The sequence below is a fragment of the Pseudorca crassidens genome, chromosome 14, assembly GCF_039906515.1.
Source record: "Pseudorca crassidens isolate mPseCra1 chromosome 14, mPseCra1.hap1, whole genome shotgun sequence".
NCBI classification, from domain to species: domain Eukaryota; kingdom Metazoa; phylum Chordata; class Mammalia; order Artiodactyla; family Delphinidae; genus Pseudorca; species Pseudorca crassidens.
The window spans coordinates 70,268,368-70,285,868 of record NC_090309.1 but is presented as its reverse complement, the minus strand read 5'-3'; the positions used below and the strand labels follow the sequence as shown (position 1 = coordinate 70,285,868).

The 17,501-nt window shown below is 39.3% G+C and overlaps 1 protein-coding gene across 3 annotated transcripts in view; it reads left to right on the top strand.

Moving 5' to 3' along the window:
- BABAM2 (BRISC and BRCA1 A complex member 2) overlaps positions 1-17,501 on the top strand; it is a 434,786-nt gene that overhangs the window by 341,028 nt on the left and 76,257 nt on the right. The window lies entirely within an intron of this gene.

Sequence of the window (17,501 nt, the reverse complement as noted above, 5' to 3'; positions counted from 1 at the left end):
ACTTGGTTCCTTTTACTTTAGCATAAGTCTACTTACTGCGTGGTCTTCAAGAGAAAATATCTCTAGATCAGTGGTTCTCAACAAGGTATCATTTGCTGCTCAGGGGACATTTGGTAATGTCTGGAAACATTTTTGTTTGTCACGACGGGTAGGGGACCAGGGCTGGCGGTTGTTGTTACTGGCATTAGTGGGTAGAGGTCAGAGATGCAGCTAAACGTCCTACAGTGCATAGGACAGATCCCTAAAACAAAAAGGTATTGAGTCCACAATGTCAGTAGTGCTGAATTTAAGAAACCCTACCCTAGAGAGATTTCTGTTTTCAAAGTATCTTTCCAGATTCAGGCCTCAAAACTTTCAAGATTACTCAAAACATATTGCTTTGATCATTTGGTTATCATTCTTATTAAGTGAAAAAAATCTGTAACTTTGGTAATATATAATATATATCTTAAAGGTGGGACTATGTTTTGATGAATTCCTGACATGACTTCTCAGTGTTTTCCACACAGTAGGCGTATTTAAATTCCTGTTGTATGATATTAATCAGTCAGTAAACATTGCTCCAGCTTTCGCTTAATGGATCATTTAGAGTCTCTTTTGTATATTTCTTTGTTATATAAGAACCAGTGACCCATGGTGCCAGGTTTGAGTTGCAAGTCAGCTACGAGCTTTATTCTTTAGTCATTTGATATGCAACATGCCCAGACTTCAAGCCAAAGGCGCAGAAGTTTCAGCTCTCCCGAGTCCAGTTACACAAAAGCAGTGGGTTTGGGTTGACTTCACGCAGTATGTGGAACTACCCTAGACTTAAATAAACTATTTCAGGATGCACAGCTTTGGCCCTGTTTAGCCAAGCTGTCAGTATAAAGATAACGACTTGGGACGATTTTTCTTCCCCAGCAGTTTTACTTTCTTGGTTATGATTTGCTTAGGCTAAAATAGTTCTTAATTTGTCTTACCTGACGTCACATCAACAGATAGTAGGGGAAGAAACCCCAAAATGTCCATAGTGGTAGAGGGAAGAAAACTCTAATGAAAACCTTACCACGGTATAATCTACATAGAGATAATTGAGAGTTGGCCATACGTACTTCTAAGAAGTTGGTTATCCCTGTCGTTTAAGGCATTTCCCAGGGATAACCACCTTGCCATGCAGTGCTTCATGTGGAGCTCCTACTCGATAACTAGTCTTACGTGGGGACCATCTTTTCAAATGCATCTGAAAAATGCAAGCGTGTTGCTCTGTATTAATTATGCGCACAGATAAGCAGAGAGTTGGAGAGGTGAGGGTTTTCATCTTGGGTGTGCCTCCAGCTAAGTATATGACCTTGTTCAAATCACTAGGACAAGCCTCCCTCTGTTTTAGGTCCCTCTCGTGTCACTGGGGATTTGCTTGGTAAGTCCTGTGGAGACATCAGCAGATGGAGCTTAATCTACAATACAGGGCCAGGTGGAAGAGGAAGTCCCACAGTCAAGGCCTCCTGGCACTCTCCTCTTTGCTCACCATCTTCTGTGGCTCTACTGAGCAGAACTTCGTACTGCTGCTTCCAGCTCTCACTTCTAATTCTGACCTTATCACGGCTTTGGTTTTCTGTTCTGAGTGTTAATTGCTTTCTGAGATCTCACTTCCTATTTGCTCTGTCCACTTTGCCCCACCATCTTTATCCCAGTGATTCTGTTTCTAGCCTGGTAACCTGACCCCAGATCCTGACTGTAAGCTTGGTTTGTGTCTCATGACCCTGGACAGCTGCCTGGGGGATTAGTCTGGTGTGTTTCCTCTAGCCCAGCTCAGCAATAGGGACCTGTACCCTGCTATGAATGGTAGTGGCTATGGTCTGAGGCCTCCGGGAGTAGCTGTGAGAGAAGGACGCAGAAGGAAGGACACACAGGAGGACAGTTACAAACAGTAAATTAGATGACTGCTTCAACCAATTTCTTCATCCCAAAGTGGCATGAAATCTCAACAGTTTGTCCCGAAACTTACTTTGGTCTCCTAGCCATGATTCCATTTTCAAAAAAGATGACGTCAGGGCTTCCCTGGTGGCGCAGTTGTTGAGGGTCCGCCTGCCGATGCAGGGGATATGGGTTCGTGCCCCGGTCCGGGAAGATCCCACATGCCGCAGAGCGGCTGGGCCCGTGAGCCATGGCCGCTGAGCCTGTGTGTCCGGAGCCTGTGCTCCGCAACGGGAGAGGCTGCAGCAGTGAGAGGCCCGCGTACCACAAAAAAATAATAATAATAAAATAAAAGATGATGTCAGATCATATCAGATATAAGGGTAAAAAGATATCCTCGGCACTGATCTTTCTCACCTGTGTTTTCCACATGCAACTCAAGGCTGCCTGTTCTGGTGGGGCCTGGCAGGAGAGCTGTTCCGGGATGAAAGAGCGTCCACCTCTTAGCTCCTGCCGGCTCTCCTCTCAGTGCGTTCAGTGTCACGGCAGTTCTTGTTCCTTTGCAAGGTCTATTCCCCAAAGAATGTTTTCCCCACAGTACTGTGTATCCACTATTTCTTACAGCCCCTTCTCTGCCTTCCTCTGTCACATGCAAAATTAAGTCCTAAAGTCATATTTTCACTTAGTTTTGATTACCTTCTTCAGAAACATAGAACCCCCAGACACTCATTAGAACAGGTACAGGGACCCTGAGATTTGTTTAATTTACTTTTTCCTAAGTGTTTCCTTAGGCTCTTACTCCTTTCCTCCCCGGGCCGTTTGCTCTCCGCTCTTAGCGTCACGGCCCACGTTCTCGGCTCTTTGGCAGATAAGACCTTGTCTGTGAATCAGGGGATTTTGATGCTGTTTCCTGCTCCGTCATTAACTCACAGCCTGTCTTTAAATAAATTATTTCCACCCTTCTGCTACTTTCTTATATCTAAAATGTAGGACTTGTAACATCGTAGTGAAGCTTGGTTAGGTGATGCGTTTTATTCAGTCATACAGTTAAGCATCTGAAACTTACCTTCTTTTGGAAGCATCTGCTTGCTTGGTTACAACCCCCATGGGACCACTTATTCCCTTTTTTCTCGTCATGAAGATGGGAGTTGAATATGGGGTGGCATTATGGGGTGGGGAGACTTAATGATAGAACATTGCCTTGAATTATTCTGAGATCTCAAGAACAAGAAAAAGGAAGAAGGAAGAGCCTAGAGATGGAACCAGTCTTCTGTGGCTGGTTCACTGCTCCATGCAGCATGAAGACCTGGCAGGACACAGATAACGTCTCTGGTCTCCCCCACCCTCTGTTCTGCCCAGGCCCAGGAAGAGGTTTGTCGAGAGGGCAGGTGCTGGCAATAATTCCGAGCATTCTGGATGCTAGAGGAAAGAGGCAGTCCTCTCTTGAGGCTGATGGCTGTGACCTCAGACCTTGCCAGAGTGTTCGGAAGTAAGAATGCCCTAGGGGAGAAAGAACATTGTACGGATTCTGGGATCTCTCAGGAGACACTGCAACTTCCTGGCGTTCTGGCAGTTCCAGGAGGGGAGCTCTGACCATGGAGAATTTTCATCCATTTATTCCTTCTTTCTTTCCTTCATCCATATCAACATATCGCAAGAGTTGGAACCACAGCAGGATCAGGGACTTGCTTTCATTCAGAAACTGTTCTCAGAAAGGTTTCCTGGCCATCATCTAAGAATTATCTGTAGTGGTTATGTAGGTAATTCTGTATTTGCCAAGCTGTATTTTACCTCTGGAGGTAGATGCTATCTTTAAGGCAGCAGCTTTTCAGAATACTGGATGACAAGAGAACCAGATAGCAAGGCACAGTGACACAGAACAAAAGCAACCACTGGGGAAAATGGCCTGTTTTTCATGGGCCCCTGTCAGCTGCACTATAAGGAATGCAGCTGCCTAAGGTCGCAGGGTTGCTGCTTGGAAGGAGAGGGTATTGAGATCTTTTACAGTTACCTGTAACTCCTTGGTAAATGACCCTTTGAGTCATCCAGCCTGGACCATAGGCCTTATCTCCCTGGCAAAATACATATTGGACCAAATCTGACCATTTTAGGTATTCCATTTCATTTCTTCTCTTCTCGACCCCTAACCCAATCAATTTAATCCAATTCACCTGAGTTCTGAGTTGATGGAGAACCTGCTGTTGTGAGAACCTGCTGTTCTCACAAGCTCAGGCTTGTGCTAGGTCCCAGGGGATATAAGTAAATAATTCAGGCTTGACCTTAAGACACACAGAGTCTCGAGCAAGGGTTGGTTGGCCACAGCCTATGGGCCAAACTCCACCCTGAGTCTATTCTTATATGGCCCTTGAGCTAAGAATGGTTTTTATGTTTTTAAAGAGTTGTTAGGGGAAAGAAAAGAAGAATATGCAACAAAAATGGTGAAGCCTAAAATATTTCCTCTTTGACTCTTTACAAAAGAAGTTTGCCAACCCCTGATCTAGTTAATGAGAAAAGAGATCAGATAAAGGTGTGGTACACTGATACGCATCTTTAAAAACAAATGTTCTCTAAGCTCGCTTACTGTATGCAAGGAACAAAGTGATGATGAGTGACACAGGGAAAACTTCATATGTTATATATATGAGAGAGAATTAGAAAGAGAGACACTGTCCCTAATGGAGTCTAATGAGAGAGACAGACAATAAAGAAGTAAACTAACAAATATGTGCTACAGATGGCGACAAGTACCGTAATGGAACAAAACAGAGGGCTTTGAAAGAGGCTAAGAGGGGAGCTGTTGCTGGGATGGTCAGGGACGCCTTCTCATAGGAGCTGACATTTCAGCTGAGACCTTAATGAGCAGACATTCAGGTTCAGTGAAGAGATTTCAGGAGAAAGAAAGTCCTCTTGTGCAAAGAGCTACAAAAGGTAGCAAAGGGCTTTGCATGAGCCAGTGTGACTGGAGCACAGTGAGCAAAGAGAGTCACATGAGAGACTTTAGAAAGAGAGTCAGGGCCAGATAGGATAGTGCCTCACAGGCCATGTGTATCGGGATGGAGTGGTAATAAACGCTTGAAAAACAATGGTTTAAGCAAGGTAGAAGTGTATTTCTTTCTTGTGTATAAGGAAGCAGTCCAGGGCTGGAATGACATATCCAGAGGTCACATGGGACCCAGATTCCTTCAAGCTTTATACTCCATCATCCCTTGGGTGTGACTTTCTTGCGTATAGGCCAAAAAAGCTGTTGGAGCTCCAGCTGTCACAATCCAAGTAAGAGAATAGAGAAAAGATGGAAGGAGGGGACACACCTTCTCATGTAATGAGACTTTGAAGAAGTCTCACGCACCACTTCCAATTACATGTCATCGTTCTAGAACTTAGTGCATAAGGCCTCAGCATGTGTGCTAGGGCAGACTGGGAAATGTAGTTCTTTTTCTGGGACAGCAAACGCCCAACTAAAAATCAGAGTTCTTTTAACTTGAGTGAGAAAGAGAGAATGCCGATTTAGTAAGAAACTACTAGTCTCTTTCAAATCAAGGAGAGGAGTTTAGATATAGGTCAAGTTTCCATCAGAAAACAGATGGCGCATCATACAGGTAACTAGGGAGAATTCAATGGAAGGACTGTGTTCAAAGGTGTGGACAGAGTTAAAGAAAACCAAAAGGGATGGTTAGCAGCAGCGAGTCTTTACCTTCCCTAGGACTGCATGGGCAAGAGGAGAGTGTGGTTACCAGAAGCTGGAAGGAGCTATAGCTGTAGCTGTAGGAAAGGGTTTCCTGGCAGGAACTGGGGAAAGCCTTTGGTTGAGGAAGGTAGCTACTACTAACAAATGCGGGAAGGATTATTTCTCCTTTCAGTTCTATTGGTTTTGTTCTTAGGTACACGTACGTTTATAATTGTTATATCTTCCGGCTTATTGACCCTTTTATTGTTATGGAATGTTCCTTTTTGTCTCTAGATATTTCTTGTCTTAAAGTCTATTTCATCTGATATTAATAACCCATCCCAGCTCTATTTTGTTTTTTGTTTGCTTGGTATACCTTTTCCAGCCCACTGCTTTCAACCTTTTTTTTTAATGCCTTTAAATCTAAAGTGTGTCTCTTGTAGACAGCATATGGTTGGGTTTTGCTTTTGTGTACATTTAAACAAACTGCTGTTTTATTAGAGAGTTTAATCCATTGACATTTAATGTAATTATTGGTATAGTTGGATTGGGGCCTGCCATTTTGATATTGTTTGCTGTTTGTCTTATTCCTTTTTTGTTTCTCTTTTACTGCCTCATTTTGTGTCAAACAAATGTTTTTAGTGTACCATCTTAATTTCTTTGTTGATATTTTAGCTATCTTGTTTTTTTCTTTTAATTTTCTTTTAATTTTCTTGTTCTAGAGATTGCAGTATCCGTCTTTAACTTAACACAGTCTACTTCAGTTTAATAGTGACTTAATTCTGGTAAAATATAACAGCTTTGCTCCTCCTTCTCCCCCTTGTTTGTGCTATTATTGTCATATATGTTATATCTATATATGTCATCATGTAAATACAATACAGCTTTTTCTGTTAGTTATAGACAATCTTATATTTTCAAAAGAAATTAAAAGAAGAAAATAATTTTCATTGTATTTTGCTCTGTCCATTATTTCAGGTAGGTCTTAGTAGGACTTTGAATGCTCTGTTACTCCATTTCACAGTTGTTATAGTAGAGGCAGAAGGAGGTGGCAGGGTTTATTTGTTCTAGCAGATGATGAGTTTCTTACTCTGATTTTTTTTCTTTATTTTCAATAATTAAAGTTCACGCAGATTCCCTAATATACTTCTTTTGGTATTTGTCCTTATCTGTCTCTCTTTCCACACATTTGGACATTCATTAGTTTTAAGCTTACATTAGTCCAGAAAACAGTAATTTTGCTTTACAGAGAGCTCAGCTTCTGGTAAGTCTTTTTTTTTTTCTTTTTTTTTTTTTTTTGAAAGCTAGAGGAAATTGACAACTGCAGACTAATTCTGCTAGTCATTTAAATAATTCTTTCCTCATAGGCCTGTAATCAAGGCCAATAAGCTAGAAATCAGGACAGCTTTTGAAATTTTAAGTAAAAATCAGAGCCTTCTGTTTATTGTTGCAAATGCCCCTTCCAAGCTCTGATTGTGTCAGGCTGTGTGATTGCTACTATAACCAAGGAAATTATTTGCATTGATGTGTCACTGTCGTTTCACCACTCAAAGCAAAGCTGTGAAATTGACAGCCACTCAGCTCCTGAGCAAAGTGGTGTGAACTCATCTCTTTGCCACAGAAACAATGTCTAGTAGAATATTTAGCAGCAACAAACAAGATGGCTACTAGATAATTCAGTAAAACCAAAACTGTGTGGTTTCCCAAACCTGCTTGCTTTTTGGATACAGATCTCATTTTTATGTAAATAAATAGATTTGAAGAGTAAATCAGAATCAACAAAGTGATTAAAATTAGGAACCACAATGATATGCATTAGAATTCATTTCAAGCCAGATTTATAAAAAGTGTGATATTATTTTAGAATTAATATATTTACCTCAGATCAGGAATATGTAAAGCTTTGTGATTTAATTTTATCATTTTAGTAGTAATAATAACTATCAAAAGCAACAGGAACTAAAATTGATTATGAACAAAAAGTGAAACCAATCAGTTCTCTGTACTGTTCAAAATGATTTAAAAATATAGAAAAAGATAAAAGAAAATCTACTTTCTAATGCAAAATGCCTTTTTGCTTTGATTAAGAGAACTATGGGTATTTTAGATACTTGAAACATTTGCGTTAATTTTTATCCTGGACTTCCTTGAAAGTGGTTAGCTCTGCTGGGCAAAGTGGTTTTCGTCTTTCGATTACACACACAAACACACCCTCTTCAAGGTTTACAGCTCAAATAGCTCCTGTCCTTTAGCAGCCACTGTCACTATTTTGATTCAAATTGAGACTTCTGTTTCATGTTTAGAGTCTACTTCCAGAAAGTCTTTTTTTTGTAGTTTCTGACCCTGGTTTGAGAATTCATTTCATTAATTTTCATTGGGAATATTCTCTTCATTCTAATACCTTGTGAGACCTCTTCAGTGACCTTAAAGGACTTCTTGTAAGGAAAGAGGTTGTAAATCAGATACACAATACCAAATACCCTCTTATATATGTTATATTATTCTTTTCAACTGTAATCGTTGGAGTAATTGCTAAAGTGAGTTTATCTGATTAAAGAAAGGTCATGAATACTCAGTGATTTTGACTTAAAAACATATGCGGCGGCTTTGAAATTAACAAATTGTAACCCAAGAAGGCGCCTCACTCAATGAAAGAAAGGAAGCTGTTTACAAAGAGTAACTTTTGTAATATCAATCTCATGCAGTATAACCTTTTCTTAGAATCAATTTTAAAGTATTATTGAAACATGGGCATTATTTTGGTTGTAAAACTTTTGCTGTTGTTGAAGATAATAGTTACAGTAACAATAGTTAACAGCTATTAAGTGTATACCATGCTCTAGAAGTTGTTCTCAGTACCTTGCGTATATATATTGTTATTCTTCCTCACAACGTCCTTCTGAGGATAATTACTAGTAGTGCCCCATTTTACAAATGACAAAACTGTGGCACAGAAAGAGTAAATGTATTCACTGTGACAGAGTTAGGATTTAAATCCAGGAACTGATTCCAGAGCCTATGTGCTAATAAACGATACTACTATAATGCTTCAGGTCATTGGTTGGCAGTATCCCCACGTATATGATGAATGTCGAAAGCCTTTGGAGTTTCACAGAGAACTGTAAGTCCCAGGAACAAACGTAGAGGGTCAGTGACCATCCATGTACTGGGAGATATGCATATACTGTCTCATCTCCCAGGAATGTAAGTGGACATCTCACCAAAGACATTACTGATCTGAAGGCAGTGAGGCATGAAGCTAGTGTCACTCCTCAGTGATGGTGACAGTTGGTCTAGCTGTGATCCCCTGTCCAGTGGCACAAATATATTGGCTCAAGTAGGGTTTCACTCTGTGGCCATAGAAAGAGAAAAGTAAGTGGCTTAATTAAGGAATTATCAGCTCCTGCAGCCACTATAGAAAACAGCATGGAGGTTCCTTAAAAAACTAAAAATAGAGTTACCATATGATCCAGCAATCCCATTCCTGGGCATATATCCAGAAAAGACGAAAACTCTTATTTCCAAAAGATACATGCACCCCAATGTTCATAACAGTGCTGTTTACAATAGCCAAGACAGGGAAGCAACCTATCTGCTGGCCATCAGCAGATTCATGGATAAAGAAGATATGGTATACATATACAATGGAATATTACTCAGCCATAAAAAAGAATGAAATATTGCCATTTGCAGCAACATGGATGGACCTAGAGATTATCATACTAAGTGAAGTAAGTCAGACAGAGAAAGACAAATATTATATGATGGAATCTTATTATATGTGGAATCTAAAAAATAATATAAATGAACTTATTTACAGACAGAAACTGACTCACAGACATAGAACACAAACTTATGGTTACCAAAGGGGAAAGGGGGGGAGGGAGAAATTAGGAGTATGGGATTAACAGATACACACCATTATATATAAAATAGATGAACAAGGATTTTTACTGTATAGCACAGGGAACTATATTCAATATCTTGTAATAACCTATAATGGAAAAGAATGTAAAAAAGAATATATATATATATATATATATCTGAATCACTTTGCTATAAACCTGAAACTAACACAATATTGTAAATCAACTATAGTTCAATTTTTTTTTAATGAAGATTGGGGTTAAAAACAAAAAACAATAACGAAACAAACAGAAAAGAATTACCAGTTCCTGATTATCAAAAACTAGATTTAACCTGTTTAGACATAGTAATGTGGTCAGTTATAATGGTTCATTATACAAAGTCCATGCAAACCTACAGCCAAAGAGGCAACATAGATGTGAGGTAGCCCAGGTTCTAAGACAAGTGGGAGTGGTAGGAACTGTGGCAAGCTGCATGCTCCTTTACATGATTTTGATTTTTTTTTTTTATACAGAGTACAGTCCAAGCATTTCTGTGGGCTGGATCTATCCTCATAGCCTATGAATCTTTTTTTAAAAATACTTTTTATTATAAAAATTTCAAAACACAAAAGTAGAGAGAAAAATATAATGAACCCCCATGTACCCATCACCCATATTGTAGTTTTGTCTACCTTCTTTCTTTTTTTTTTTTAATTTTCTGGAATATTTTGAAGCAGATGTGAAATATTATTTCACTTGTAAGTAATTCAACGTGCATCTCTAACAGATAAGAATTTTTTAAAAGAGCTGTGTCCAAAATAACATTATTACATCTAATTCTTTAATATTATCTAATACCCAGTCTATGTTCAAATTTCCCTGTTTGTCTCAAACATGTTTTTTTACAGTTGGTTTGTTCAAAGCAGGATCCAAATAAGTCAAGACCCATAAATTTTGAAAATCTTTCTTTAGAAAAGAAATGTGGATGCAAATAATGGATATCACCACCCGTTTTCCTTCCCCATAATTTAGTTAAGAAAGTAAGGGGTGGGGCTTCCCTGGTGGCGCAGTGGTTGAGAGTCCGCCTGCCGATGCTGGCGACACGGGTTCGTGCCCCGGTCCGGGAGTATCCCACATGCCGCGGAGCGGCTGGGCCCGTGAGCCATGGCCGCTGAGCCTGCGCGTCCGGAGCCTGTGCTCCGCAATGGGAGAGGCCACAACGGTGAGAGGCCCGCGTACCGCAAAAAAAAAAAAAACAACAACAACTAAGGGGTGAAATCATTGAAAACATCGCTTCACCCATGGGCCTATATAAGACAACCTCTTAAGTTAGTGTACCACCTTACAGTTTTAAAGTGCTTTTAATTATCTTATTTACAATATGAGCTATCTATCTCTATGCCAGTTTTGAATAGAATTCTTAGCAGTTAATCGAATGGTTAGAGGTCATCTTGCCCAGGGGTTTTTAACACTTTTTGTGTGCCAAAAACCCCTTTGGTGAACCCTATGGATCCTTTCTTCAGTGTTTTAAAATGCATAAAATAAATTATATAGTACTACAAGGAAGCCAATTATATTAAAATACTATTATCAAATCTTTAAAAAGTAATAACAGAGATATAAGAGCTTCTTTGTTAATACCTTAAATAACAATATCCATGGCAAATCTAATAACCACTGCAATTTAGAAATAGTGATGAGCGTAAAGAATATTTGAAGATATGAGCAACAACCACAGTGTGATATGAAAATATCTGTGATTTCTCTTGATAATGATGTCAAGGTACTGCTAACACTGCTACAGTTGGTTGCCTGCATTCATAATCAGAGGAAATGCTAAATTTCAGTTAAAAGTAGTGAATATAAAGACATACATTTTTCCCGTGCAAGTTCCCAGATGCCCTGAATTTTATCCAAGGACCCTTGTGGAGGGGAAGGAGGTGAAGGTGCATGGACCTCAGGTTAAGAATCTCTGAAAACTCTCTGTATTACAGGGTTAGGATGTGGCTGAATGCCTGGACCAAGGCCATGTATGATGTTAGGGGAAGAATAGGACTAGAAACCAGGTTTCTTAAATCCAATTATTTTTCCTATGTTTGAATGGCTCAGTTCTAAGATACTAAGACAGGTTGAGTACTTTTACAACAGTATGTGTTCAGTATTGTACTGCTGACATCTTAACGCTAGCTTGAAGAACTGAGTAATGTTCAGCATAAGGAAAAAGCCAGAAAATAATGCTCAGATTTAAGGTTTAATGACTTTTCCTTTTGCATACTGTATGCTTCCTAATTGTACAAATCCAACTTTCGTAAGTCCACGAAGCATATTTTTTCCATCTTTTTTGAGGTGTAATTTCCACATAGTAAAGTTCACCCATTTTAAGTGAACACTTAAATGAATGTTGGCAACCACGTACAGTCAAAGAACTAGCACCGCAATCAAGACATGGAACATTTTCATCACCCTAAAAAGTTTCTCTCGTGGCTTTGCAGTGAATCCCCTCCGTTGACCTCCAGCCCCAGGGAGCCACTGACCATATTTTCCATTACTATAGTTTATTCTGTTATAGAATTTCACAAAAATGGAATCATAAAGAGTATAGTCTTTTATATTTTCTTTCTTTCACAAGTCTTTGTGTGGACATATGTTTTTATTTCTCTTCGGTAAAAACCTAGGAGTGGGGATGCTGGATCATATATAGTAAATATATGTTTAACTCAGTAGCATACTGCCATACTGTTTTCCAGAAGGCTGTAAGTTGTTACATTCTCACTAACAGTGTATGGGACTTCAGTTCTTTCACATCCTCTCCAACACTTACTATTATCAGTCCTTTTAATTTCAGTTGTTATAGGGTGTGTAGTAGTGTCTCATTGTGGTTTTAATTTACAATTCCCTAATGGCTAGTTGAGCATCTTTTCATGTGCTTATTTGCCAAGTAAGTTATTTTGTGAAGTGTCTGTTCAAATCTTTTTTCTGTTTTTAATTGGATTGTTGTCTTATTTTTGAGTTATGAATTCTTTATATATTTTGGATACAAGCCCCTTTTCAGTTATATCTTCTGAAGATCTTTTTTCCCAATCTGTGGCTTGCCTTTTCATTTTCTTAACTATGTCTTTCAAAGAGCAAAAAAAATAAATTTTGATTAAGTCCATTTTATTACTTTTTGATTTTAAGGGCCATGCTTTTTGTGTCCTGCTTAAGAAATTCTTGCCTAATCTAGTTCAGCAAGAATTTCTGCCTTGTCTATTCTAAAAAGAGTATAGTTTTAGCTCTTAAATGTAAGTCTGTGATCCATTTCAAGTTAATTTTTGTGTATAGTGTGAGGTAAGGGGCATGGTTCTTTTTTTTTTTTTTTGTAAACTAATAACCATTTGTTCCAGCACCATTTGTTGAAAAGACTGTCCATTCCTCATTGAATTACCTTGGCACTTTTGCCAAAAATCAATTGACCAAATAAGTGTATATCTATTTCTGTAATCTCTAGTCTGTTCCATTGATCTATGTATCTATACTTTCATTTTATAGTAAGCCTTGAAATCAGGTAGGATAAGTCTTTAACCGTGTGTTTCTTTTTTCAAATTGTTTAGGCTGTTTAGATCTTCTACCTTTTCCTATACATTTTAGAATTAGCTTGTCAGTTTCTTCACAAAAAGAATGATTGGGATTGCATTGAATATATAGCTCAATTTGGGGAGAATTGCCGTCTTAGAAACACTGAGTCTTTCGATTCATGAGCATGGTGTATGTTTTCATTTATTTACATCTTCTTTAGTTTCCATTAGCAGTGTTTTATAGTTTTCAGTATACAGGTCTTGTACATCTTCTGTTAAATTAATTCCTAAGTCTTTTAAGCTAATGTGAATGGAGTATTTTTTAATTTTCATAGTCTAATTGTTCATTGTTAATATATAGGGGTACAATTGACTTCTGTATGTTGACCTTTAGTAGATTTCTTAGAATATTATGTACACTCTATATGTCATCTTCAAATAAAGACAGTTTTACTTCTTCTTTTCCAATGTGTTTTCCTTCCTTCCTTCCTTCCTTCCTTCCTTCCTTCCTTCCTTCCTTCCTTCCTTCCTTCCAGTGGCATCCAGACCTCACCTATGCCATAGTTATTCTCATTTGTTTGTTGATTTAGTCCTTTATTCACCATGTATTGAACATCTGCTTTGGTTCAGGCACTTTCAAGACTCTAGGGATACCGGATGAATGCTGCCTGTTCTGGAATGGCTCAGTCTAGTGAGGATAAACATATAAAAACAACAGTGAAACATTTAAAGTGCAGTGCTAGGCGTACACCAGATGTTTGGGGGATGCAGAGAAGGGACACCCAACCCGGTAGGACAGGAGGGCAGTAAGAACATTTCAGACAGAGAGGCTAGCATAAACAAAAGCACTGTGGGAAGACACAGAGTATATGTGAGGAACTGTAAGTGGCTTAGAATTCTTCTAATGTATCAATATAATAGAGCCTGAAGAGTGTCAGATTGACCTAGCGAGTCTGTAAGAGCCCAGAACTCAGAGAGCGTCGTATACCAGTCTGACGGATATGGACTTTATCCTGAGGATAGCAAGAAGTTACTGAAGAATGCTCAGTAGAGAAGGGGCATATATTTGCTTTTTATAAAAAGAGATTATTCTGATATTATGTAGAAGGTGATTTGAAATGTGAACCTAGAAACCTAAAAAGATAGTTTAGGGAAAAGATAATTAGACCTGAACTAGAGCAGTCATGATAGAGATGAAGGGAAAGAAAATATTTCAAGAATGGAAGTAAAACTGGCAAAACTTAGTAGTTGATCCCTGTCAAGGACTAGGAAGAAGTAGGATGATTCCCAGATTTCCTCCATAGGCATCTAGACAGCCGATGACACCATCATTTGAGGCAAGGATTATATTAGGAGGAGCAGATTTGGAAATGTTGAGCCCAGTTTGGGATATGTTGAATTTTATGAGCCACTGGATATCCAGGTGACGAGTCAACGAGTGAACATTTACATGAAACAAATGCATGGTGGAGGCTCTCACCAGCTTCACCTGGAATCTATCCCAAGCTAGAAACCCCTGGTCATCCCCAGTTTGGATGATTCCGAACTATTTGGCCTGACTGAACCCTTAACAAAAGGATTCAGTCATACTTCACACTGAATGGGGTTCTGGTTTGGAACTTGAAACCTTGTTGGTAACTTTTCCTCCCATAGAGGTGGTCCAAATTCTTGACATGGCCTGGCCTGGCATGTACTGAAAGAGGCTTTGAGGAGTGACTTCTAGACTGAGAATGACCCTTGGCTAGATTTAAACCCTGATATTCAGATAGGTGAGGGTGAAGGGAATGTCAAAACACAATTAAAAGGACAAATACTGTGTGATTGCACTTACATGAGGTACCTAGAGTAGTCAATTTCACAGGGACGGAAAGCAGAATAGAGGTTACAAGGGAATGGGAAGACAGGGAGTGGGGAGTTGTTGTTTCATAGGTAGAGCTTCAGTTTGGGAAGATGAGAAAAGTCCTGGAGATAGATGGTGGTGATGTTTACCCAACAGTGGAGTATACTTAATGCTACTGAACTGTACACTTAGAAATGGCTAAGGTGGTAAGTTTATGTTCTGTATGTTTTACCACAATTTTAAAAATGAACAAATAAAAAGTTCATTAGTAGGCAGGCATCTTATTCACATTTCATCAGCCTCAGTCAACCTGGTATTTTTTCTTTATCTAATTCATTCTGAATCAGAGGTTACCAAGATGATAAGAAGTGACCTCTAATGATAGATGGTGATGATGAAGATGATAATGCCATTGTTTTGTATAAATAGTGTCACTTATTACTGAATGCTTATTATGTGCAAAGTACTGTACTAAGTACTTTACATTCCTAATTCCATGTAATTCTCTCAACAGCCCTGTATGATGGCTACTTATCCCCATTCTACAGTAGAGGAAACTAAAGCACCTAGAAATGAAGTAACTTCCCAGAAGTTGCACAGCTAGTAGTACAAGGGAACAGCATTTGAACTAAGACCTTTCCAGAACTCTTGTTCTCAACAGTTCACTAAAGCTTCCCAGCCCACGCGCTAGGACATACTGCTGGGTTGCGGACAGGCTACAGACAGGCTACTGATCGTTTCAGTCCTTGGAGAAGCTGGACCCTATGGTCAGTGACCTCTGCCAGCCTCATAAATTTTTCCCATAGTGCCATAAAATCACAGCACTTTCTGAGTACATGTTATGATTTGAAAGAGGCTGGGGAGCACAGTACATATACTGTATAACACTATATATGTAATATAGTATATATGTATTGCCACTTCTGTAACACTTAAAAGACTCTAGGTGTGTATATCATCAGGACAGTCCCTACCCCAGTGTACATGGTGGGTACAAATCCTAAGCCTTAGTTCTTTTCTGTAAATGAGTTACTTCTCCCAGTGCTACTTCTGATGCTCCCAACTATGAATCTGTCTCTTTGTACTGTGAGTCTTTTGAACTCTCCCAAGTGTTGAAAAGGTGGATTAAGGATTCCCTGTCTCCAGGGAAACCATAGTACCTGCCAGTGATCAGCAAACTTTGCATACAGGTGAGTCTAGTGAAGATAATTACAAAACGAATCTATCCATGAGGCCAGGGAATTAGCAAACTACATTCACATTTTAAATGCCAGGCACCCAGCAATCTCTGACCTAAACCACTGTCACCCCTCAGTTTGTTTCCCAATAAAGATACAAATTTAGTTCTGTGCATTTTTCCAGTTAGTCTGTCAGGTTAGACATAGGGTCTCATTTAGCTTTATAGGCTCTAACATTTGTAGAAATGGGGTTTGTCTTTTTATGTCCTCCCAGGTGGCAGCTGCATTTAACTAACTCCATGAATGTTTAAGCATATTCTTTGTGACAGGCACCATACTGAATACTAAAGATATAGGGCTGAATGGGACATGTTCATTTTCTAAAGGAACTCATAGTCTGCTGTACTCAGATTCCCTGAGGCTTCTCCCAATGAACAGTCTTCTTTTAAAACCTCTTTGGCTATGCTAATATTTCTTATTTTTTCATTTGGCTGTAGCCTGGAAACCTCGTATGTTTTATAAACTGTCTCCTGTGTCAGACAAATTAAAAGAATTTGCAAAGTTAATCCTTCAGCTCGTGTTTGGTTGAGACTTCAGAAATGAATTGTGGTCTCAGCAAAGCATCTCCCAGTGGCATAACCTTTGTTTTATGTTGGAAGAATGGAGTGGGCCAAACCTTCAGTTCAAATCATTCCACCACAGTCAGTCAATGAGAAGGTAGAACCCATTTCGATGGGACAGTGCTTGAACATTGTGTTTACAAGAAGATGAAAGCATGTGCAGTTGGCCTCCAACCAAGACGACAGCATACTTCAAAAGACCCATTCTTCTGGGAGGTGAACAGCCCAAGATTGTAGGCTTAGTGGACTCTGCAGAGAGTAGACAAAAAGAGACTCTACACTCAAAGGTTCAAAGACGGTTTACTCCAACATGGTTCATTGTTTCCATTATGGCCGAGATCGTGGAGGCTGCAGAAAACCAACACAGTCAGAAAGAATTGCTTCTTGATTTCAGCTTTTCAAATTTAATTCTTGTAACAACTAGAAAGTCCTTTGAAACAACCTGGGTTTAACTTCGGTACCCTGAGAGCATTTGTGTTTTAAGCCACGTAAGACCCAAGGAGTTACTGACTAGTGGTTGTAGTGCAGAAGAGGGAGGAAGGACCTCAGCTGCTATTTCTAATCTCATTTTGTCTGGTAAAGTGAGTTAGGTCAGCCTCAGTTTCCCCATGTAAAGTGACAATATAATTAAATCAGTTGGTGTTCTTAAACATAGTAATAAGGTAAGGGGCAGAAAATTGAAAAGCAGGGGTTGCTGCACCAGTGGTCCCCACTCCATGACTCCTGAGTATTTCCAATGTGGGGAGACATGAAGGAGGTAAGACCTTGTCCAAAATTCTCTGGCATATGCAGACTTGTACTAACACACACACACATGGGAACACACAAATACACACCCCAGTGATAACACTCAGCAAACTTCATCCTCCTGGAACTAAGTAAGGCCGTGAGAAAAACAAAAGTA